This window comes from Ambystoma mexicanum, chromosome 10 (genome assembly GCF_040938575.1).
Source record: "Ambystoma mexicanum isolate Mex_15411 chromosome 10, UKY_AmexF1_1, whole genome shotgun sequence".
NCBI lineage: Eukaryota > Metazoa > Chordata > Amphibia > Caudata > Ambystomatidae > Ambystoma > Ambystoma mexicanum.
In genome coordinates this window covers 1,443,610,316-1,443,634,207 of record NC_090932.1, presented here as the reverse complement: position 1 = coordinate 1,443,634,207, position 23,892 = coordinate 1,443,610,316, and the positions used below count along the sequence as shown (strand labels likewise).

Genomic DNA, 23,892 nt, shown 5'->3' with positions numbered 1-23,892 from the left:
CAATGCGTTTCAAAGCGCTTCATGGCAAAGGAGGAAACGAGGGAAAATACAACCACATTCTTACAGGCCATGAACAGTAAGGATGTGAAATTAACTATCCTACTCAGCCTGACGACATTTCAGATGGTGCAAGAGCTAAGACATGGATAAGGAAGGGAGGGGGGAGAGTGGGAAGGAAATGGAAACAGACAGGCGACTACCGTACTAGGCCTGACAACATTTCTGGTAGAGCCGGAGAAAAACAAAAGGTGAAGGAGAGGGGTGCAGAAAGGGAGGGGAGGAACAAAACAAGCGACTATCATACTAGGCCTGGCGACATTTCAGATAGTGCTGGAAGGGTGGTGGGGAGGAAAAAAGCAATAATGGGAGGGTGGAGGAAACAGACGAGGTTGCTATCCTATTAGGTCCAGGGACAATTCTGATAGAGTAAGTGCATAGAAGAAAGTAAGGGGAGGAGATGGGAAAGGGAGGAGAGAAAAGAGAGTAAGCAGTCAAAAATAGTGGAAAAGCAAGAGTGGAGAGCGAATACAATTGCAGAAGTCAGTAGTAACGCATAATGTTGCAAGCCAGGATACAAGATGAAGATGGGAACTGCATGATTCAGGGCCACCATGAGTACAAGGTGCAAAGGAAGTCCAGCATGAGAGTTGAGAAAGAGTGACGCACCGTGAATGAATGAAGTCCATAAAAGTCAAAACCAGCATTGGCCACATGACCGTGATGGTGAAGGAAGGCACCAGGTGGGCGGGGCTTGCTAAGTGGTGAAAAAGAGCGGCAAGCAGGAAGGCACCAGTTGGGCGGGGCTTGCTAAGTGGTGAAAAAGAGCGGCAGGCAGGAAGGCACCAGGTGGTCGGGGCTTAGGCCAAATGACTTAGATCCACTTGCACCTGCTCTCCATCTGCAAAGGAAAAGAAGCTGGAGGGCTCCTTAAGTAGGGAAACAGTGGCAAGCAGGAAGGCACCAGGTGGGCGTGCCTTGCTAAGTGGTGGAAAAGAGCGGGAAGCAGGAAGGCACCAGATGGGCGGGACTTGCTAAGTGGTGAAAAAGAGCGGGACGTGGGCGGGGCTTGCTAAGTGGTAAAAAAGAGCAGGGAGGTACCAGGTGGGCGGGGCTTGCTAAGTGGTGAAAAAGAGCGGCAAGGAACATCCAGTTGAAAGAAAGTTACCAGGGGTAAGTAACTTGTTCTGCGGGTGGACTGCCCATCACTGTTGCTGTGACACACCACCACTGAACTCTCTTCACTCTCGTGATTTCTGCCGTTCTCATATGCCGGTCTCATACGCCGGTCTCCCAGCGTCTTTGGCTCTATCAGTGCTTGACTGGCTTATGTAGACTCTGCATTCCTCGATAGCTCCACCCCCTTCTGCTCTGCTTCTCACAACGGGCTTCCCTTGGTTATTGCGGATTTCCGGCTTCTCGCCCTCTCTGGCTGGAATAGTCGTCCTCCTTTCTTTTCATATCATCCCTTTTCAGCAGGCTTGGCACAGTCCGTTGAAGAGACTGATTGATTTAAAGGGATAGTCTTAGTTTTTTGTTGTGGATAACATAAGTTCACTTTCTCTTCATGGAATTGATATTATTCCATAATGTTAGACAAATCCATATAGGACATCACTTTGAGGGCTTACGGGAGTTCCTCATGGGAATGGGAATGGGAGTACTTGTCCCCAAAGGGGGAGTCTCTCCCTGTGAGGTTCCACTTGACTCCAGCCCCTACGGGAGGGTGGTGAGTGCATGCACCTCCTGAGTCTCATAAGGTGGGGGCTCCCCCTTGGGGAGTAGGGACGAATTCCCTCAATTCGTCACACAGTCTGTGACCATGTTGTGACAAAGCCAAGCCAAACTGTGTAGTGTCCTGTGAGAGTTGTAGTGCTAATACTCCAACAAATTACTGCATCAGGCAACTGCTACCATCTTGTCCCAACCTACACTTATACGCTGCCAACTTCTTGCTTTGTCTCAGTAGAGTATGGAAGCTACTTAATTTACACAACATGTTTAAAATATAAAAAGGCACAACATAACCCCAGCCTTTGGGTAGTAGGGCACTGTGAAACCATGAGCAGCAAATCTTAATTCCCCAAAAATTGACAATTTACAAAATGCACGAAAACAAAAGAGCATTTTCATAACATTAAAATGGATAAAATAAAGACCATCCCCAATATGAAAACTAAAAAGAAAACCAAAAAAATTCACTATAAGCTGACTTAAATAGGTTTGTAAAGCTTTTTTAGAATCAGTGTGGGCATTAAACAAATGGGAGCTAGGGTATTCTAGGGCTCAGGGAGGGCTAGCAGAAAACATTGGTGCAGAATGTTGGGATTTTTTTAAGTAAGTAATATCCAGATATATGGTCTCAGCACTCCTAGCCCATCTCAGGCCTCCGGAAACATGTAGTTATTCATGCAAATGGGATGGATGTCTGCCCTACAACCATGGCTTTGTAGATAATGTAGCAGATCTTAAATAGCGTTCTAGAGTTCAATTGGACTTCCAGGAATGCCACCCTTCTACTTAGCTGTTGACCTGCTAAAGAGGCCCCTAACTCCCCATGACTAGTACAATTTGGTGTTCCACATTGCAGGACATAGATCTGACAGAGTGGCCATCTTCTCTTCCTCTTGTCCTGCTCTTTTTGATATATTTTTTTTTTGCCCACATACTGTTTGTATATGAATTGTAAAAAATATAACCATGTTGAAATCCCTTTTTTTTAGTTTTGGCTCTAAGCCGAAACCAATTCACTGGCGTGCATCTACATAGAGAAGGCATATGAGGGGGGACATCATGCTTGTAGGTGTTGGGGGGGGTATTTACCCACCAATTGACTGCTCATGGCCATGCTAACCTCTATGCCCATACCCAACAACTTCCTGGCCATCCACGCCCAAAACACACCCTTGTGGGATCTCTGAGCTAACTTTTATCAAGCCTTAAAATCAAACTTTGCACTCCAAGTGCCTGCCAGGCTAATGGTTTAATTGGTGTTATAAAGTCACTAACGGTGTAATCAAAATGTCTTAACCAGATCTACCTTTTAGCCACTTGATCTTATAAGCGTTAGGAGTGTCATTCACTGAAGTCCTGTTTAAAAACAAACTGCTTTAGATTCGATTTGCCAGCCACTAATCTCATATGCCCAGTTATGTGCACAGGTTTCAAGCTGCCACCATTAACAGCCAGTTAGTACCATTATGGACAATGCCTGGTAAATACCTTTCCCATATCTACACAAAAGCCAAAACGTTTGCCATTGACCATGCTTTAAGTATTTAGGAAAGTGGTTAGGGGTGGTTAGGAAAGGGCCAAATGAGGAACAGTAGTTCACATTGTGCCCACCATATTTGTGGCTGTGGGTGCACCGAAATTGACAAGATGTTGCAATTTTATATGTATTCAGTGTAGTTAAATGCGGATGGGATGTGTTACTTTGTGTCCAAGTTGATGCATGTTAGATTTGCACGCGTGTAGTAAGATAAATAAAATATAAACACGATCCAGACATGGTGTGCTACAAAGTGCCTAGAAGCTGGGCGACGAGGAGTTTCATAAAGTGCATGCGAGGAAGTGGGACTTGCCATGAAGAACCCACTGTAAAGAGACCATGGGCCTCATTACGAGTCCGGCGGTAACCGTCCTGGAAAAACCGGCAGGCTATCGCTGGACCTGTATTACCATTCTGCCTCTGTGATTCCTGGAATTACTGGGGCATTACGACCCCAGTGACGCGGGAATTCCGTCGGCGGAATTCTGTAAGTCCCCATTCCCATGGAGTCTTGCAGGACTCGATGGGGACAATGGAAACACCAGTTCCGTCTATGACGGAGCTGGTGTTTCCATTTGCGCCTGCAGGTGGGTGGCATTACTCCCACCAGGTCAGACCTGGCGGGAGTGACACCACCTGCCTCCAGGCCTGTGAATCAGCCGGTCAGCAAAGAACGGTGGCAGCGTTTTTACCACCACTGTTCTTTCCGGACCGGCAGGGTCGTAATGAGGCCCAATGTTTTTAAACATGCAAACACACTAATAGACATACACAGGGAACCTCTACATTTAAATATAGTGTGCTCTGTTTATAAATGTGTTAAACTCTGCAGTCAGGAGTTTGCAATGTGAATTCTTAGTGTCTGGGAACAACTGGGTTTGCAGGGTTTCAGAGGCCAGAGGAAGGGTATTGAGTAACTATGACCTTAGCAGATGGTGACCCAACTGGCCGGCCCATGGTTTTTATGGCCTGATGGTTTCGCAGAAGGCCGATGTAAAGTGCATGGGCTCTTGCAGAGGGATCCTGCCATTTAATTTTTGACCAACAATAAACGTAGGGTTCAGCGACACTCGAGGCCAGAGTGCCCCATACTCCCTGTGTTCCGATTATTTTACTCAGGATGTGGCCTGAGGCCATGAGTGTTGAATTGGTAGTTGTATACGTTCTAATGTTAAAATGACGCCGGTAAGCTGAGGTGGATGACTGCAACCCTGCCGTCCTGAGATCTTCCCCGCGCATGGTCCTTCACTCCTTTTTGTCAGCGCGGTCGTGGTCGGCCGCACTTGCATCACTGGGAATATTTTTATATTTGTTCCCTTGTCCTTCCTTCATTCCTGCTCCAGTTCCACTGTCCTCTTTCCTCAGTCTATGCCGGAGTGTCTGGGATTTGTGTTCTGTTCATCCTGCAAATGTTGTTTCACAAAGGTGGATCCCCACTCTTTGCCTGGAGTGCTTAGGCCCGGAACACTGTTGGGACTCGTGCTTCCACTGCGACTCCCTCTCCATCCATGCACTCCAGCGTCGGCTTGTCAGGTGGGAAGAGGCGTTTCAACGCGTTCTTCCACCACATTTACAGCTCTTCATTGAAGAAAAAACGAAAATGCTGGTAAGTTCGTTCCTTTTCAGGGCACCCTGGCCAGGTGGCTCTTTCCCGGGGCCTTCTGAGTCCGGGAGGGGCTCAAGTGGCTCTATTACCAGGGATCTCCCTAAGGTGTCCCGCAAGGGATCTAACAGGCAAGCTGAAGTTTCCTCCGACTACCCCTGTAAGGGGGCTGCCAAAACCGGATCTTCTTCTGAGGTTACCCTTTCAGGGGCTAAAGTTGGGCCCAGTGCTTCTGGGCTTTTGTTACCAGGGTCAGCCCTGAGGTTTCCACACCTGGAACTAAGTGCACCGTGTTTCGGCTCGAGGTCCCTCACAAGGTAACTAAAAGTAGCACGGCTACTCCCGTGGTTCCCCTCCTTGGGGCTATATCTAACACCCAGTAAGATTGAGGGGCCCTCCTTGAGGGTGCTGGCTTCAGGGGGTGACTCTAAGCCTTCCCACACTCGGACCTGTGGTGGAACCAATCCTGCTGAGAGGACAAATAAGCCGGTCAAGCACCATAAGCAATCCAGTACCGGCTCTGCAGAGGGTCGCCCCCTCAGGGCTAATTCTTCAGCAGTCCGTAAGGTGTCTAATAAACACTCTAGATCTGCTAGTACCGGCTCTGCCGTGGTTTCTTGTCGCAAGGCTAAAATGGCACATAACACCCCACTCCTCTGTGGTGACTACGGTCTCACTTAACTCCTGTGACTCAGTTCGCCTCAGGCATTGACAAAATGGCAGCTCAACCCTCGCGGTCCATGGCAGCCTTTTGACTACCTCTCTTACACCAACGTTCACCATGGCTGGTGCTGAGGGGCCTGTTTTTGGGGCAGAGCAGCCTTTTCCATTTTTTGTGGAAAGTAAAAACCTGTTCCGTCCTCCAATGCATTGGCGTGCTCGGACTCCGCTGCTGCATACAGTCTCGCTCCTTCCTGCGTCCTTGCCTTTGATCCATGTGGATCCAATTGGTTGGAGACCATCCTGGCAACCAACCTCTTTGCGATCCTGGGGGTATGCCCATTCCGAGTGGCCTCTGCCCACTCCAGCACCCAGACCTTCATCTGAGGATGCGTTTTTTGGCAAATTTCAGACGCTTAGCATTCTGATCCCATGAAGTCGTACTTTAAGGATTTGTTTAAGAAAATGTATCCTAAGCCCCCTGAACCGGCCCCTGCTCCGGCAAGCCTCATGCAGGTTCCGGTAGTGCCACCTCCTCCACCTCTCCCTGTGGGACCTCCTCCCCCACTTCCTCCACTTTCCCCTGTGGAAAAGACTCTGGTTGCTCTGCCAACCACCCCTCCGGGGCTGAGGCGCCACATCTGGTGGATCAGTCTTCTGTTCTCGCTTCACTGGATGAGGACCAGGCAGACCAAGACAGCGATGAACTGCCCTGCTCTTAGAGCCTTTCACGACCGGTTGCTGGATATGATGGCACTGCTAGACATCCCAATACCTGAAGCCCCAGCTCCTCAAGAGGGGGCACTTTCTGGAGCCTTCACTCTGTCAACTCGCGAGTGCACCGGCATTTTCCTTCAGAAGGACGTCCTGGCCGAGGCCCGTAAGGTCTGGGAAAAACCTAATTCCGGACAGCACCTGAACAAGAAAATTGACGCTCGCTATAAACTTCATGCGTCTGAGGACATATTGTTGTCCGCTTGCACACTCACATGGTGGTGGCAGCAGCTAGGTTCCAGTCGAAGCCGGCCTGTACATCCTCCACTGCAGCGTCCTAGATCCTTTCCAAGGAGGACCAGCTTCTTGACGCCATTGGGGAAATATTTATTTCCAATTTTTTGTTTTTCAGCTGCATCGGGCTAATACTGAGCTTATCCTGGCGATTGCCAATGTCAGACTGGTGAAGGAGCTAGCCGAGTTTCAGGAATGTATTCCTGCTGATAGGCTTGAGGACTTCAAATGCGGCTTGTTGGACACCAGGGTTCTGGCGCAGGATCTACTTAAGGCTGTGGCCCATTATGTAGACACTTCGCTCGCGGCCTTATGGTCAGGGTAGACCTCTCCCGCCAAGCATGGCTGCATGCTACAAAGTTTTCAAAGGAAGTTCAGGACCAGGTGCTTGATCTCCCCTTCGAGGCTAAAGAACTGTGCCGCTCCTCCACAGATGAGGAACTGACGAAGACCAAGGCAAGCACTCAAACTGCCAAGTCATTGTCGGTCCTTGCGAAAACTCCAGCAAAAGCAACTTACACTCAGCAGTCCAGGTCTCAAACAGGGTCCTTCTCTGGTTTCAGAGGTTTTCAGGACCGCTGTTTGTGACAAACAGATGCTCCAGCTGTTGGGCCCTGCCGTAAACCGCAACGGCAAAGTGTTTGGTTTTTCTCTCAGCCAACAGCCTCCTCTTCAGGAACGGTGGGTCTCCCTTCCAATAAAACATCAAAGATATTTTCCATCGGTCGCCACAGACTCTGGTGGGAGGATGAGTTTCGGCTCCTCTGGAGGCATGGCAGACAATCACTGAAGACCGATGGGTTTTGTCAGTTGCTCGGGCGGGCTTCTGCTTGCCCCTCCCCTCTAGCAGACTGCATCGCCCTCCCTCAGAGCGAGGTACAGCAACATCTGGACCTCGGCGCAGTGGAACCTGTTCCCCCTCAGGGCGCAAGGGGAGGGCTACTACTCCTGTCTGTTTACAGTGCCTAAACCCAACCAGGTTGGCCTGCGCACTATCCTCTACCTATCCAAGTTCAATATTTTTCTCCCCCAAAAGAAATTGAAGATGATTATGCCTTGCCAGATAAAGTCCTCTCTATGGAACGATGATTGGCTCAGCGTGATACATTCAGCATGCACATTCTGATCAGGAGCCTGCATTGGAAATATCTGCAGTTCTCCATGGGGTTGGAACACTTCCAGTATCGTGTGCTTCCGTTTGGTTCAGCTTGGCACTGCGTGTCTTTATGAAGTTGGTGGTCATCGCAGCATTCCTCAGGCTGCAGGGGGTTAATGTATATCCATACTTGGACGATTGGCTCCTGTTCAGCCCTTACCCACAGGCCGCTACGGCCAATCTACAGTCACGCCTTCAGCTCCTTTTCCATCTTGGTGAACTGGCAGAAATCGTCGATGACGGTCGCTCAAGACCTGATCTTTCTGGATTTCCTTTGGGATACCGTCACTACCAGAGTGTTCCTGAAGGGGCACAGGATTGCAGACCTTTTGACCACATGCCAGCTCTTCCTCCAGTCCTCTCACATGTCGGCTTGGTGGGTCCTGAGACTCTTGGGCATCATGGCTTCTTGCATTTTAGTTCTACATCTTGCACGCCTGAAAATGAGATGCACTCCGCTTGCTCTTCGGCACAGCTGGTCCCAGATTCCAAGATGATTCCAGTCCCTTTCTTCATGACAGCGGGTCTTCAGTGGTCGTCGTCCACCAGCAACCTTTCAGTGGGGACCTCCTTCCAGGAGCCCTGCCCACAAGTAACGGTTACTACAGACTGCTCCCTTCTGGGGTGGGGAGCGACACCGCATTACCTCCAAGGTGTACGATTTGTGGACGCCTCAAGACAGGCACTTCCATATCAATTACCTGGAGCTCCTGGCAGTTTTTCCGGCGCTCAAGACTTTTCAACCCTCTCATCAACAGGGTGGTTCGAATTTGTACGGACAATTCTGTAGCAATGTTTTACATCAACAAACGCGGGCACCAAGTCTCCCCTCCTGGTGGGCCTTGCCATCCAAATTTGGAATTGGGCTAGCCAACACAATGTCTGGCTCCAAGCGTTGCACATCAATGCGGCTGCAGACTCCCTCAATAAGCGGCGAGTTACGAGTGAGAGATGAACACCGATGTTCAGCATTGGGGTACTCCAGAGGTAGACCACTTTGCGACATCATTGAACAGGAAACGTCCTCTTTATGCTTCCACGGACGGGCTCGCAGTATCTTCCTTGGGGGACGTCCTCGAGATCCGGTGGGACAACATGAAAGCTTACGCCTTTCCTCCTCTGCCACTGATTAATCAGTCACTTTGGAAACTCAGGAGTGCATCGAACTGCACTCTCCTATTCATAGCTCCTTGGGGGCCACCTAGGTTCTGGTTTTCGGACCTGCAGCACCTTTCGGTGTCCTCTCGGATCAGGTTGCTGCAGATTCCTCACTTTCTTCATCAGTGCAACCACCAGTTGTGGCACCTTTCCCCACAATCATTCAGCTTGGCAGCCTGAGGTCCTATCACTAGCCTAGTTCAACCTTTCTGAGGACAACATGCATATAATTCAAGAGGCAAGAAAGCCCTCTACGAGAGCTCAATACAGGAGCAAGTGGCTCAGTTTTTGCAGTTGGTGCATAGCTCAAGAGATTGATCCCAGGCATGCTTCTATTGACACTGTTTTGTCCTTTGTATCTGACCTTGCAGCCTCTTGCATACATGTCTTATCATGCAGGAAATATTTGTCTGCCATTGCGGCTTACCGGTCTATAGACAGCTGTTTGTTTTCGCTGGCTGATCCAGTCATCAAGAGACACTTTGCGGGTCTTCATCTTTTTCCTCCGGTTCGGGCCCCTCATCCCAAATGGGATCTGAATGTGGTCTTCACTGCGTTATTTCGTAAGCCTTTTGAGCCCATTGCCATTACCGAACTCAAGTACCTGTATTGGAAGGTGGCTTTTTTGATTGCGGTAACATCTGCAAGACGGATAAGTGAGCTTCAGGCTCTTTCTGCTGAACATCCGTTCCTAACTTTTTATAAGGATAAGGTGGTGCTTCGCACCCACCCATCGTTCTTAAAGTGGTTTCGGAATTTCATTTGAACCAGTCTATATCTTTAACGGTCTTCTTCTCGAACCCTGTCTCTGATGCCGCAAGGGTCCTGCACAACCTAGACGTCTGGCGGGCTCTGAAGTTCTATCTTGACAGGACAATCGAACTTGGCTCTTCCCAACTATTCATTACGTTTGGTGACGCAAAGGGGAACCAGCCTCAAAAGCATCAATTCTCTGCTGGTTGCTTCATGTGTTTCCGAGGCCTACAAGATTCAAGACCTTCAACCATCAAGGGCATTTTTGTACATCTGTCAGGGGCAAAGCTGCTTCTGTTGCCTTCCAAAAGTACGTCCCTTGAGTCCATTGCCAAGGCGGCTATGTGGGCCTCCCCATCGGCTTTTTGCAAACATTACTGTTTCGACCTGAGCTCCCGGGTTGGTGCCCAATTTGGCCAGGCAGTTCTCAAGAATGTATTCCAATAAAGGAAATGTCCAACCACCCTAATTCCTATGGTCAGTTCTTGGGAATGTCCCACAAGTATGGAGGACAGGGGACTATGGACTAGCAGTAATGTAGTCACTACGGTGAGTAACTTTGTTATTTCAGAAAAGGCCCACTTCAGGGCATAAACAGACGATATGAAAATAGGAACCCCAGCATCACAACCCTGCCAGAAAGCAGAGGAATAATCGCTAGTAATGTGGTGCAACCTTTCCGAAGTGAGATGCCACTGGTAACATGTATAGGATAATTCCTTGTCTGTAACACATCTGGAGGATGTAAGAATCCTACCCCCTACTCTCAGCCACACCTCATCCACAATGGGCCCACCTAGGTCAGTTTCTCACTGAGCCATATACGGTGGGGAACCCAGGGTCCCCTTTGTCCAAAAATGTATAGAGCTTTGAGATCCGGCCCCGTGATGGCCCCCCCTCCCCCCCCCTGTAATGATAATTCAAGGGCAGACCGTGGTCTGTTAGCCCCTTTCTTTGTGTGTAAGTGGGAGGCCCATTGCCGCCGCTGCGCATAGCGGAACCGTAAAGGGTAAAGGTGCGTTTTTAATTCGTCAAACATCCTTGGGTGATTTCTATTTACAAAGCTAATGTATGTGTGACAAGTCCCCCGCTAGCCACTTCCCAAAGCCTGCCCTGTCACGGCCAGGTTGAAAACTCTGTTTGTCCCAAACCCCCATCCCCATTGACACTCCCCATCTGCGGAGAGCCCTCCGCAGTTAATGAAGTGTACAGAGTACTACAGTCCTAGCAGTCCCTCGGTTCTTGCCTCCTGTTTTCTGGTCTGCAGAGTCTGTTTGCTCTGTTTACTGCTGTGAGTGGATGGGCCCACATGAAATACCTTCCTGGGCTGCAGAGCAGCCGTGGAGTGCTGCAGAGTACTGCAGTCATAGCAGTCGGGGTAGGAGTGAAATCGGAGGCAAGGTTATCAATGGAGGAAGATGACGGACGGCGTCTGAGGAGTATGCAACCGCGACGCGAGGAAGTTTGTCCCAGGGAGGTGGTCTGCGTTTCATCAAGCACAGACATGAACTCCGGAGCAGCGGTAGTGGTGGCGGTGAAAAATCAGAGTCCGGGAGAGGCAGGTAAGAGAGGCTGTCCTACCGCTCCCAAACTGTGCCTCCCCTCTAGCTTGCCAGGTTTTGCAGCTAGACGGTGAGTGACGAAATCCGTAAACGAGTCGCTCTCCTGGAAAATCGAGAAACAATCCCAACCACTGTCACCAGTTTTGAGACCTGTCCCTCAATCTGCACAATCGGATTTAACGGAGTCATTTGAACCGGTCGCTCACGGAAGGTGCTCTGCAAAGTCCCCTTTGCACCGACCCCCAATTGCACCCACCGCAGCAAACTTCAAACCGCGATGGGCGTAACAAATTAACTCTTGAGACTCTCTGAGCGACCCCAGACTTGTCACCTCATGCCAAGAGGCAAACCGCCCATAGGATAAAACAGTACAAACTCTGGCACTTTGCAAACTCCCAGGGCAATTAATGGCCAATTGAACCCAGTTGACAATCAGGAAAAATCATACAATCGTGAAGAAAACCGCAAAGAAAACACACAGCTGCTAAAGATCTCCATAGACATCCACCCCTCCCCCATGTCGACAAAGAAGACTTGAGGAGTACGAGGTGCCACAAGACTCTTTGAGTACGAGACCCGAGGCAGCCAGCGAAGCCAGCGAAGCAGAAGAGATGGAGGACGGTGGGCCACCTCTGGAGCAAAGTGATGCCACACAGGAAGGGAAAACACCAGAGGCCTACCCTTCCCCGAAGTACAAACCCACCCATACTCACGACACCATATAAAGTTCTGGAATCTCCACCCTCGCTACCAAACCAGGATGAAAGTAACGGGGGCACAGACCCGATCAGCAACCCACGGGCTAGTGACAAGGAGAACACTCAGAAGTGTGCAACAAGACCTGGAATGAAGCCAAGCAAAACCAGGTAACCCAGACTCACAAGGCTGAAACGCAACAAATGTCTGAGAAAACCGGGAACAAACCGGCGAATACTCAAATCAGGATCTCAAAAGCAGCCCACCAAGACAAACGACTTTGATCTTTTAGCAAACTTTTTTAGGAAAAAGGGGCTCACGTCCAGTGGAACTTTCAGATGGGAACTTTTAGAAAGTATAGAGGCTCTGGTATTCCACAAAGCGACAGGGAGTAAAGATCAGTCTACGATGGCCTTTTGGTAAACCACCAGCGAACCTTCTCACCAAAGAACCAACATTGGTGAACGGCGACGCAACCAAATGCAACAAAGTCCCCTCTAATCATCTAATAAAGAAAGTGGAGGGGCGGGGTGGCCCAACCCATGCCAGGAAAACCCACCAAAACACTTGACTTCTCAAACAAACCAGTGGAGGAAACCGCTGATTTACCGGTGGGAAAGGACATCCTAACACCAATACTACTGACAACACCAGCAACAAAAAGGGTGAGAGAGGAGAAACTGCCAGGGGAGAAACCATAATCACTCCTATTAGAGAATTAGTCAATGCAGCAGAAAATGTGTGAACCAACTCTGACAATAAAACCCTTTGCTCTACCAGGAACACCTTGCTTAAGTAGGATAAACAGTGATTTACCACACACTGAGTAAAGAAAACGCCGCAAAAAAAGCCCTGCTTACTAGCCATTATGTCCACAGTGACCATCGCGCTGGCATCTTTCAGCAAATTATACGAGGCATTGAACGACTCCCTCAAAGTCCACACGACTGACAGCATTAATGCTGTCGTACCTGGAAGGCTACATAATGACAAAGGAAGCGAGCAGGCTGAACACAAGGCTTCGAGATAGAGTTGGTCCAACCAGCAGCAAGCCTCTGCCAAAACGCAACCCTTAACACAAAGCAGTTGGGGCATGGTTGGTTCACAGACAACGGACGCCTTGACACAAAAGCCTGGATGCATTGCTACATCGAATATCTAGGAAGGAGAAAAACCACAAGAAAACTTGATGTCTCCATTGAATAACCTACCTCGGAAGTTACCACGAAGAGCGGTGGAAACCGTCGGCAAAGGGCGAAAACACACTGAGATCAAAAACCAAAAAAAATACAGTGGTATAAAGAACAAACGGATGTGTAGCCTCGGGCCAGCCTGAGCACTTAAGTAACCTCTTTGGGGACTAGTTCGATCACAGCAACACGATTTCAAACTGGGGGGCAGTCCAAAAAAATTGGCGAGGTTTGGCATCTTCACACAGCGAAAGAACGCTGATCTGGAGAACCAAGCAACGAAGTCCCAGAACAAGGACGATCACCACCCGAAAGCCGGGGGGAAAAGACAAGATCGAGCAAAGTGGGTCTATCGAGCTCTCAACCAGAGCCTAAGAAGACCAACGAAAGAAGTGCAGGGACCGAAACCATTAAAATGTTAGAACTGAACGACAAACGCAGTACTTGTCGGACCACACCTACCATAGACGACAAAGACCAATCGGCGGATCTGCTAGATATTAGCCTTTGTACGTTAGAGGACTCAGAATTGATTAATATTCCAAGGCGGAAAAGAAAAGCGATGACGTTGGGCAAAATGCATCGCTTTCACGACCAAAGAAGCAAGTGATGATAATTGAATTACTCTCGGCTACCTTTGAAACTCTGGCTGAAAAAAGGAAATCAAGATTAAAAGAAGTGACAGCAAATAGTGGAGCGCCATCTCGAGAAGAGCCCAGAGTAAGGCATCCACAGTTGCCAAAGAGCAATGAACTGCAAAGATCCAGATGCACCTGACTACAGGAGATTGCATGGCACATTGAACCACAACAATCCAAGCAGAAGTGCACCGAGAGAATATGAAAAACTGATCCACAAGTATAGTTTTAGAAGACGGTGAGAATGCTCGCCGAGCCACGAAAATCCCAAGACTAAAACAAGAAACCAGCAGGATAACATTTGAAAACTGTAAATTACAGAGCAGTTGTAGTTTCAAGCTTGAACGTCTGTTTGATACAGACGACAACTTGATACTAAACAGGACCACAATAATCAAACTTTTTAAGAACATCCCGAGTTTGAGACAATTGCACTCCGAAGAATTAAACATCGTAGAACCTGGTGAAAATGGTCAAACGGATTGCTCCCATCTTCACATCACTTCAATTGCAGTCAGGAACCTGTTGGCAAAGGAAGAAGAAAGTCTGCAACTCTTAGGCTTTGATCTACGGGAAGTAAACCATGTCAACTAGTGGCGTAAACATACTGGTTCTAGTGAACCTAAAAAACCTGCAGACAACTCACCGTCGACAACAGCAGAAGACCTGAGAGAGATGATGGGCAGGGAAGAGACAAGAGCATCAATGAGTACAAACCACTGCTTGAAGCCTACTCTGAAAAAACTGATCAAAAAAAGAAAAAGGACCATTGCTCCAGGTCACGAGGAGAAACCTATGTAGATAACGCCGACTAAAAGTTTAGAGAGACCAGTCTGGAGCTCCACGAATCCACAGGAGATGAGAGAGATCCCGAAAGACTTCCACATGGACCACTGCCCAAGTTAAAAATAACCATTGATCAAGACCTGGAGAAACTTAAGCGAGTGAAACAAATGAAGGGACCAACTCAAGGGGGGAAAAAAAGGAAAGACTCATTTATGGTCCTGGATACAAGCGGCTCTTGTCGATGACTCTTACAACCAGCCATTAAGACAAGTGCTAAGGCTCAATTATGCAAAGGAGAGGGAGGGAGTGTTGGAAGTAAGCAGCAAAAACAAGATCCTCGTGGGCTTCTGGAACACCAGAGGGTTTGGCCAACTAACCGAACTAAGCGACGTCAACTTGGGAAAGTTAGACGTATTGTGCCTACAAGACACTTGGCTAATGACAAAACTGACCTTGGACGGATACGAAATTGCCTTTACTCCAGCAAAAAGGGCCCTATTGGCTGCCCGACAGCGGTTATTCAGGAAGGGGCCTACAAATCGTCAGTGATCCGGTCATCAACATTTCTACAAGCCTCCTTGGTTACCTGGATCTTTCTAATTTTAACTCCAGAGTATCCATCAACTGACAATATATTATTTGTCAACACCTATTGGAACCCTAACGCCATTTCTGAGGACTCATTCTTGAAGGAAATGGAAAAATTACTGGTTGAAGCGCGCTCGGTCCATATAATGAAGTATATTATAATTAACGGAGATCTCAACACAATTTACCCAGAAATCGGAGCTCAAAAGCCACATCTTACAAGAAACGCACCACTCCTGGAAAGGGGCAAAAAATGGGCAGCACTAATGGGCGCATTAGATCTACATAACTTAAACTGGCTGAGAACACAAATCAACCTAAAAGTCGCAACATGGGAGAGGCACGGGCAATCTGGCACAATTGACCACACTTATGTCTCAAGAGAACTGCTTGCCTTGATTTAAATCTTGCAAAGTGGAACAAACCGCAAATAGCGACCACAACATCCTGATCACAGCCTGGTCTACGACACAACATAAGACCTCAAATGATGGTCGATGTAGAAGAGAACACTGGTGGAACTCGCCTTAAATTATCAGAAAAGGCAATTGGACAAGTTGTTCCAAGCATAGAAGATTGACCCTGGGGAAAGTCATGACAAAACCTGAATTGAAGGTGGACTACCAGCCTCTCCTTACATAACATCGTCTGAAAAAGGTAACCAGGGGAGTATCTGTGAAACCAAACACCCATACGTACAATTCTGAGCTAGTCGAGCAGAGGAAAATTGTACGTCAAGCATCGCGCATAGCTATGAAAACAAGAACATTGGAAAACCAAATTAAGGCTAAGAAGACAGAAATTGCATACAAAACTTTGCTTAGACCGCATCACAGCAAATTATATCAGCAGGACTCAGAGCACATGCTCCAGGTGATTTGTGGAAGGAAAGCCGGGGAATTCTGGTCACTGATAAAGGCAACAACTAAAAATAACGACCTATTACAAACCAATGTGGGGGAACAACAATGGATTGACCACTTTACCAACTTCTATAAAACTCCACAGATGGATGAGCTTAAAACCAAAGGCCCAAGACCGACAACTTGGGAGATTGTCTGTGTCACTGATACAGTTTTGGCAAAGATTCTTAAACTTAACAGATCCAGAGCCCCAGGCCCTGATGGGATTTCGGGCATAGATCTTAAAAAACCCTTGCAGGTGGTTTTTTATCAGTAAGATCTTCAACTGCAAAAAAAATAAAGCAATTCCCCCAATGTGGAAGACGGCTAACGTCGTGCCAATTTTTAAAAGGGGCGCAGAAGATGATCTGGGGCAATACCGCCCAGTTGCGCTCCTGGATGTCATCAGCAAATTGTTTGGTCAAATCGAGCTCAACGCCTTTCAGATGTGGCTCAAAGAGGCGGATTATATCGGCCCGTTTGAGACGTGATTCGTCAAGAATAAAGGAACCACGGCCAGCATACTATTGCTGTGCTCCTTAAAAGAGAAGATTCTACAAGGCAGGCCTAGAATCTTTGACATTCATTGAACTGGTACAAGCATTTGACCAGGTCAACCGGGCCCTTCTCTGGGTGAAATTGGCCAAACGGAACTACCTGGAATCCCTTCTGGGCCCGATCAAAGGTTTGTATTCGGGGACCTCAATGAGAGTAGCAGGTGTCTTTTCGAAGGAAATTTCCACAGCAAGAGGAGTCAAACAAGGGTTCCCACTGGCCCCTGCCCTGTACAACGCCTACATGGCTGATATTGAAGAGGGCGAAAAAGGATTAAGAACTTTCCCTCCAACAATAGGGGATATTAAGATCTCACGCCTCCTCTATGCCGACGACATTATCCTTCTGGACCAGACAGCGGTGGGTCTTCAACAGCAGTTGAACAGCATAGTAAAATATCTTAAAGACAACAACTTGGAGTTGAACAAAGCCAAAACAAAAATCATGGTATTCGAAAAATCATCAAAGCAAGAAAAACTGAAATGGTGCGCAGACGGTGCTCAACTGGAGAAGGTGACTAGCTTCAAATTTCTAGGGGGAGTCATGAGCAACAGCCCCTCAGAACAACCTATGCAAGTATTACTGTATGGAAAAAAAAATCAAAGGCCGTGGACAGAAAATATGGTTGTTTTTCACCAATTCCAGCTTTGAATTATTACAAAGCCAAAGTTGTCCGAAGTCTATCATATGGAACTGAAGCAATGCCCAGAATTCCAGCAAAAATCTGGCCTAAACTAGAGGGATACTTTTGGTGCAAGGCCCTCGGCCTACCACAGTTGACACCGATGCCACTTATTCGACGGGAACGGTGTTTGACATCATTAAAGGCGACGATCGGTAGAAATTCCTTAATGCTGTACAGAAAAACCAGGATTTACCTGAGGCCAAAAATATTTGACATAATTAAAAAAGAAATGGAAGAAGGTAACAACAAAATGCTAAGGGCATGGGCCTCTGATAATCTTCTGGAAGAAACGGGGATCACAGACGAGTTGCTGCTAACTAACCCGTCAAAATCCAAATCGAAGCTGATTGAAGCAGACTGGATCAAGACCCTGGAAGAAACTAGTCAATACAAACAAACCAGGAACTTAGATTAACTTAAACAAAGTTAGGGGATACTTAGCAAAATTCCCAAATAAGACCCTAGGCCGTACTTTCTTAAGAATCCGCCTGAACATAATGAAAACAAATGAAATCCTAAGGATAAGAGGCAAATCAAATTCAAAAGACTGTCGCTTCAGATCAAACCGAAACCCTTTGATATCTGCGTCTATCGTGCAAAGGAACACAGGCAGCCAGAGATAGAAACTTGACTAAAATACTGACAGCCGACCGTACTTGTGATGAAAGGACTTGGTGGTCTCGACTTATGTGCAGAGAAAAGACACAATGGGTGATCTCTGTAGCTTCATTCATCTTGAACATCGGATTGGACTCTGACTCGTTTTAACTTGCACAAGAACGAAGTAGGAACTGGACCCATTTCGCAGCTGCACAGGACTGGATAGTGCACTTGTAACTTGATGACAATGGGCAGCACTTTCTCTTCGTAAAATTGTTATGCAATTAAATCAAATACAAAATAAAATGAAATTAAAGTATACACTTGGTGGTTGCCAGCAGACTGAAACCCAACTCCTGTCCCAGATATCTCCTATCTACATACGGTAACTTCGTCAGGTCTACCACTGACTGGGCCTGCTCGATTAGCTTCCACTTTGGCTGCAGACTGGGCTCACCCTAGGTAAAAAAATGAGACAGCTGTGCTGCTAGGTTATAGCGGAAGACATCAGGGACACCCGAGGCTACCGATGCCCACTGGTCTCAACAGCACCTTCTAGGTATTCTGGCTTGCTTGTTCCCCCAAACTAATTTGAAGATCCTTCCCTGAAGTGTGCGGAGATCCGAGAAGGGGGTTCTCACCAGCAATACCAAGCATAAATGAAGCAGTCGCAGAATCAAGTTCATATTGACTGCTGTGATGCGACCATACCAAAATATCTCCTGGCGTCCCCACCCGAGCAAGTCTTCAGCCAGTTCCTGGAACAGTTGTAGGAAATTAGCCTGGAAGAGCTCAGAGATCTTACTAGGGATGCAAGTACCCAGATGGGGCATAGTTTCGCGTGTCCACAGTATTGGGGCAAGAGCCCGGATCTCATTCCTCTCCTGGGGCCTCAAAGACATGTCCAACCCATGTAATTTATCATAGTTTACCCTAAACCCAGAGACCTGGCCAAAACTATCCAACTCCTGCAGCACCTCAGCTAAAGAGGAGCGGGTGTAACTCTGAGTGAGCAAGGTAACATCTGCGTAAAGGGACACTTTCTAGGCTGTCTCTCGAACTCGGACGCTCTCTATTGCCCCATTAGCTCTCAATCGGCTGGCAAACTGTTCCATACACCGGGCGAAAATAAACGGAGACATCGGGCAGCCCTGTCTCGCACCCCTGGTTATGTAGATTGTCATTACTTAACTAGTAAACCCTGGGCTAAGACCCCACGGAGAACTCCAGTCCACCCTGTCAAAGGGCTTATGGGCATCCAATGCTATGATGCCCAGATCTGTCTGAGCGTCTTCCCCACTTCCAACAAGCGCAGGACTCCCTGCACATTTTCCTGTGTGCTAGGCCCACAATGAAACCCGTTTGATAGTCTATGTGCCCGGGAAGGACTGCCATCGAACAACGGGCCAAGATTTTGGAAAAACGCTTGGAGTCTGTTAGTGAGAGTAATGGGGCGATACGAGTTGTAGCTTAGCGGATCCTTCCCCAGCTTGGGGATTAGTAAAGTAGTAGAGACACCCATGGAATGAGCAGTCCCTCCATAGGCCCTAAAAGAGTTGAAAAGGGTCACAGGAGGGGAACCAGGAGCTTGCGAAATTTCTTGTAGATGGGAGATGTGAATCCATCAGGGTCTGGAGCCTTGTTCTTCAGGGACTTCCCCAGCAAGATTGGCCCCTCCAAGGCTTCCCGATCCTCATCAGATGGACTGGGCAGGTGCGCGTCTCTCATACATTGGGCCTGGGCTTCCACTGGGGGACCTCTCCCCTGAATACCGCCTCATGATGAGCCTTTAAAATCCCCAGTTTCTCTGCCTCACCCCGCTGCCCCCCTCCTCCACCCATCGCGCAGGGCTTGCACAGAGTTCCAGCTTTGGAGCTTGCGCAGCTTGACCCTCTAGAGGCGATTGGCTCAGTTTCCATTAGCGTAATAAAACTGCTTGGTTTTTAGCATTGCCTGGGCTGTCCTGTCAGCCAGGTGCACCTCCAATTTTTGCTGTGCCGTCCTGCATAACGCCTTGCGAGACCCTAGCCTCTTGTGTGCCTGTTCAGCCCGAGTGACCTACCTTTCTAATCTTACCCGGACCAGCTGCCTAGCCCTAGCATAAGCCGCAGATTTGCTGATGAACTCATCCCCGACTACGGCCTTGATAGCGACCCACACAGTACCACACCACGAAGGACCTGAATTTGTATTTTTCTTAAAGTAGTTGGAGATGACCACCCCCAGTTCGCTAGTCAGCACAGGGTCTCTGAGCACAGGGTCATATAACCTGCATTGGCGTCTGGGTCTCTCGGGCCTATCCAGCACTGCCAGAGCCATTGACACAGGTACACGCACCCTGTCTGACCATGCACCAATTTCCACCCCTCGGACGCACTGATATAGTGCACTAGGAATGAGAATGAGATCTAGCCTAGAGAAACCTCCATAAACCTGTGAATAGAAAGACAAATCCCTGATTTACCTGTGAGCCAGCCTCCATGCTTCAACTAGTCCCAATTCACAAAGGAATAGGCCAAAAGCCGTGGAATGTCTGAAATCGAACTTGGTAGGGGGAAGGGTCTTGTCCACCAGGGGGGTTGGGTACAAGATTGAAGTCCCCACCTAGGATAATTTGTCCTGCAGCAAACCGAAGCATCTTGGCCAACATTCGGAACATACAGGGAAGCCAGGGAAACCAATGTGAACATACAATCCTACTGTAGACCTCTCTCACTCTCTCTCTCTCTCTCTCTCTCTCTCTCTCTCTCTCTCTCTCTCTCTCTCTCTCTCTCTCTCTCTCTCTCTCTCTCACCCTCTCTCTCACCCCCCCGCGCATTTCTTTGAGAAACTGGAGTGCCCTATTTTTCATATGCTTTTCATCCTGCACAAGCAGGTGGATCTCCTGCAGGAACACAATGGATAGACATATCCCTCAGTTTTCCCAAAACCGATTTCCTTTTCACTGGGTAATTTAGACCCTGTATATTTCAAGTCCCCATCAGCATTAACCCCCCACCCCCACCCCCTCCCCCTTCAGCATCAATCGCTACGCTAGGTAACATTTCCACAGAGATCAAGGTGCCCTCCCCCTCTCGCCACGGTCCGAACCATCCAAACACTTCATATTACAACTGCCTGACCCACAGCAAACATTTATAAATTAACTCCCCACTCCAAATCATGGTCAAACATGAGCAATTTCCAGACATCTGGGAACTTCGTCAGGAACCCGACTTGGAGGGTAGAACAGAGGCGCAACCCCAAGAGACGCTCAAGCCAAACCCAACCCCCACCTCCCTGGACCATCACACCCAATCCTCTTGCATGCCCCAAGGGGGACCACTACAGCAAATAAACAGGCCTGTCCTGGGTCGAGGCAGCAGGAGTCCTGGTCCCATGGGTCCGGTCAAGTTCAATCTCCTGGTTTTCAGGCAAGTCGAGAATGAAACAAAAGATATCAGCCACAAAGCTGGATATATCTTCATCTCGCACAACTAAGGGGATGCCTCAGATCTGGATGTTATTTCTGCGGGAACAATTTTCCCCATCCTCCTGGTTGTCTTCTGGGGCCTCACACCGGGCCTCCAATCGGCTGGAGCGCTCACCCACCTCATCAGACTGCTCACAGAGGGTATCCTCCACCTCAGACACTCTGGGCTTGATCTCAGACTTTTATCCAGTGGCAGGATCCTGTGGCGGAGTTCCTCCATGCTCTTGTGGCTCGCTTTATGAATCTTGGCCAACAGATCCTGCAGGTCAGACTTGGTGGACATCTGCGTAAGCATAGCTGGGAGAGGTTCGACCTCCGTGCACCTAGGCCGTCACCACCTCAGAGCGCTTGTTCTTATCTGTGAATTGCAGCATTGTGGAGATGTCCCCCTGCTTAGCTGTCTTGTGAGCTTTTGCCATGCTGGTCCTAGAAGTCAGCAAGCTATTGGAGCCACCGCGCTTCACTACCTACAGCACCAAGGGACCAGTGGTATGCCTCCAGGGCAGTGCTCACCAAGCCATCGCTATGTCAAGTTGACCGAGTCTTTGAGAGATGAGCGCAGCCCATCCAAGAAGGCAATCAAACCTGGATACAAGTGCACCCAATACAGGACCAAGACCTCATACAGAAGATAGAAGTGCGTCAGTGCTTTTAGAGAGGCTACAGTCATGGTATAGAGTCCTCATCAGCCCGGGAGGCTAGTGAGCCTGGAAGTGACCCCTCCGTGTATTTGTTGTTGTGACGTGCGCACAGCAAGGGGATAGCGTGAAGCAATCTGAGGTGACCGCTCCAGCAACAGCCTCAGCAAACTTCAGAACAGGGGTTACCTCTCCCATCAAACTGGGCTTGAGGAACCCAAAGCGACTGCTGTATCTGTTCCAAACCGACCGTGCTGGGCCCCACGTCGCATAGAGTTAAGATGCTGTTATAGTGCAGGAGGAGCAGTGAATCCAGGAATTGCGTTGTGACAGCGGGTCCCGCCCCGTAAGAGAGGGGTCCCTTCCCATAACCCCACAGCCCCCTGTCATCTGGAGGGCTTTGTTCGTGTCTGCAGGTGTTTTATGCAGAGCTAATATGCATCTGTATGAAGAGGAGCCACAAGTGAGTCAACGGGCCCCACCGCAGGCACATCAAGTGGGACACATAGCCACGTCCAGAGCCTCAAGCCCTGCAATGTCTGTGTCGGCGAATTAGCACCCCAGGGGGTCACGCCCCGCACCTGACTCGCCGCTGACATTATTGCTGCCTCATATTCACTGCTAGTTTGGCCCGGGTTAGATTGAGCGCAGGAAGTGCCGGATGACAGTGGGGCTGCTCACTCTCTCGTACCACGCTCCTCCGAGTATGCACCCATTACCGGCACCTCACTGTACTCTGTGGCTGGTGCTGAGCCTTCCAGTTTGCCACGCGGGCACACCTCCAGAGCAGCGCTCCTCCCTGAGAAGATGCAAGTACACACCACAGGGCGCACTGTGGACAGTCAGCTGCAAAACAAGCACACCGCCCCGTTCACGCCCGTCCCGGCCCAGTGCCGCCATCTTCTCATCAAGCCAGTCACTCTCCATCTGGGCCAATCCTCAAGATGCTGGTACCTCCGGAGCTGCAAACTTCACCCAGCAGTGGCCACAGGGTTACCACCACTCCATCCTCCTACGAATTGGGGTGCTAGGAGAAAGCCATAATGTATGTGTCTGCCATCTCGACGTCTGAGACACTCGGGCAGCCATCTTCCTGATGACGTGCCTAGCCACGCCGCCACCTATCCAAGCCAGCTGTGACTTGTAATGAGTTATGTTTGTATGTGACTCTGTAACTGTGTAATGTCACGACCTGCCACAGCCAAATCCTAAAAAGGGGTGTGCTATGAATAGGATCTGAAGATGGTAGTTACGAGTACTGCAGTCAATGGGAATGGGAGCATTGGAGAAAGATTGGATTTATTTTGTGTAGGTCTTGTCTCAATCACGTGGGGGGGGGTAGATTGTAATAAAATAGATGGGAGTGTGTTTACTGTTACAAAACAAGGCAACAGTTACCGCGCGAGACTGGTTATACACTTGCAGAAGCTTGGACTTCTCCACTTTGTGTTTTGGGGACGCTTGGACATCTGCTGACTGGTGTTCTTTCTATCAATTAACCCCTGTTTGTCTACTAATAGAGCGGGTGAACAATGGAAAGAGCAGGGCTATATTCGCACCCCCAACAACTCCAACTGTTTTCAGGGGAAACAGTTACTGCCTATTACTCAAATTAATGACAGTGTGTAGTAATGCAGAACATGGCTAACCTAGCAAGAGGGATCCTATCCAGTAGTGATTTAACCAAACACCCTTGGAGGAAAAGCGTAGGCCTGGGCTTGTACTCAATCTAAAGAACACAACAAACAAGAAGGTTAAAGACCAGGCGAAGGCTTGAACGCGAGATAGGAGGACTTCATGTTTGCTTTCTTACCATGTGGTGGTTGTAGCAGGGCGTGATGGATGTATAGCTCCTGGTGATCCAAACGGATGACAACGTAGGTAAAATGGAAAGGGTAGGACCTGAATTCCTATAGGTACAAGGATGCCTATACGGCTGAGGATGTGCCCAATTCTGCTTGGCGTCTCTAGTCT

At 48.7% G+C, this 23,892-nt stretch overlaps 1 protein-coding gene across 1 annotated transcript in view; it reads left to right on the top strand.

Moving 5' to 3' along the window:
• The window catches only part of TRAFD1 (TRAF-type zinc finger domain containing 1), a 621,343-nt gene that overhangs the window by 87,796 nt on the left and 509,655 nt on the right, over positions 1-23,892 (top strand). The gene's annotated exons all lie outside the window — the stretch shown is intronic.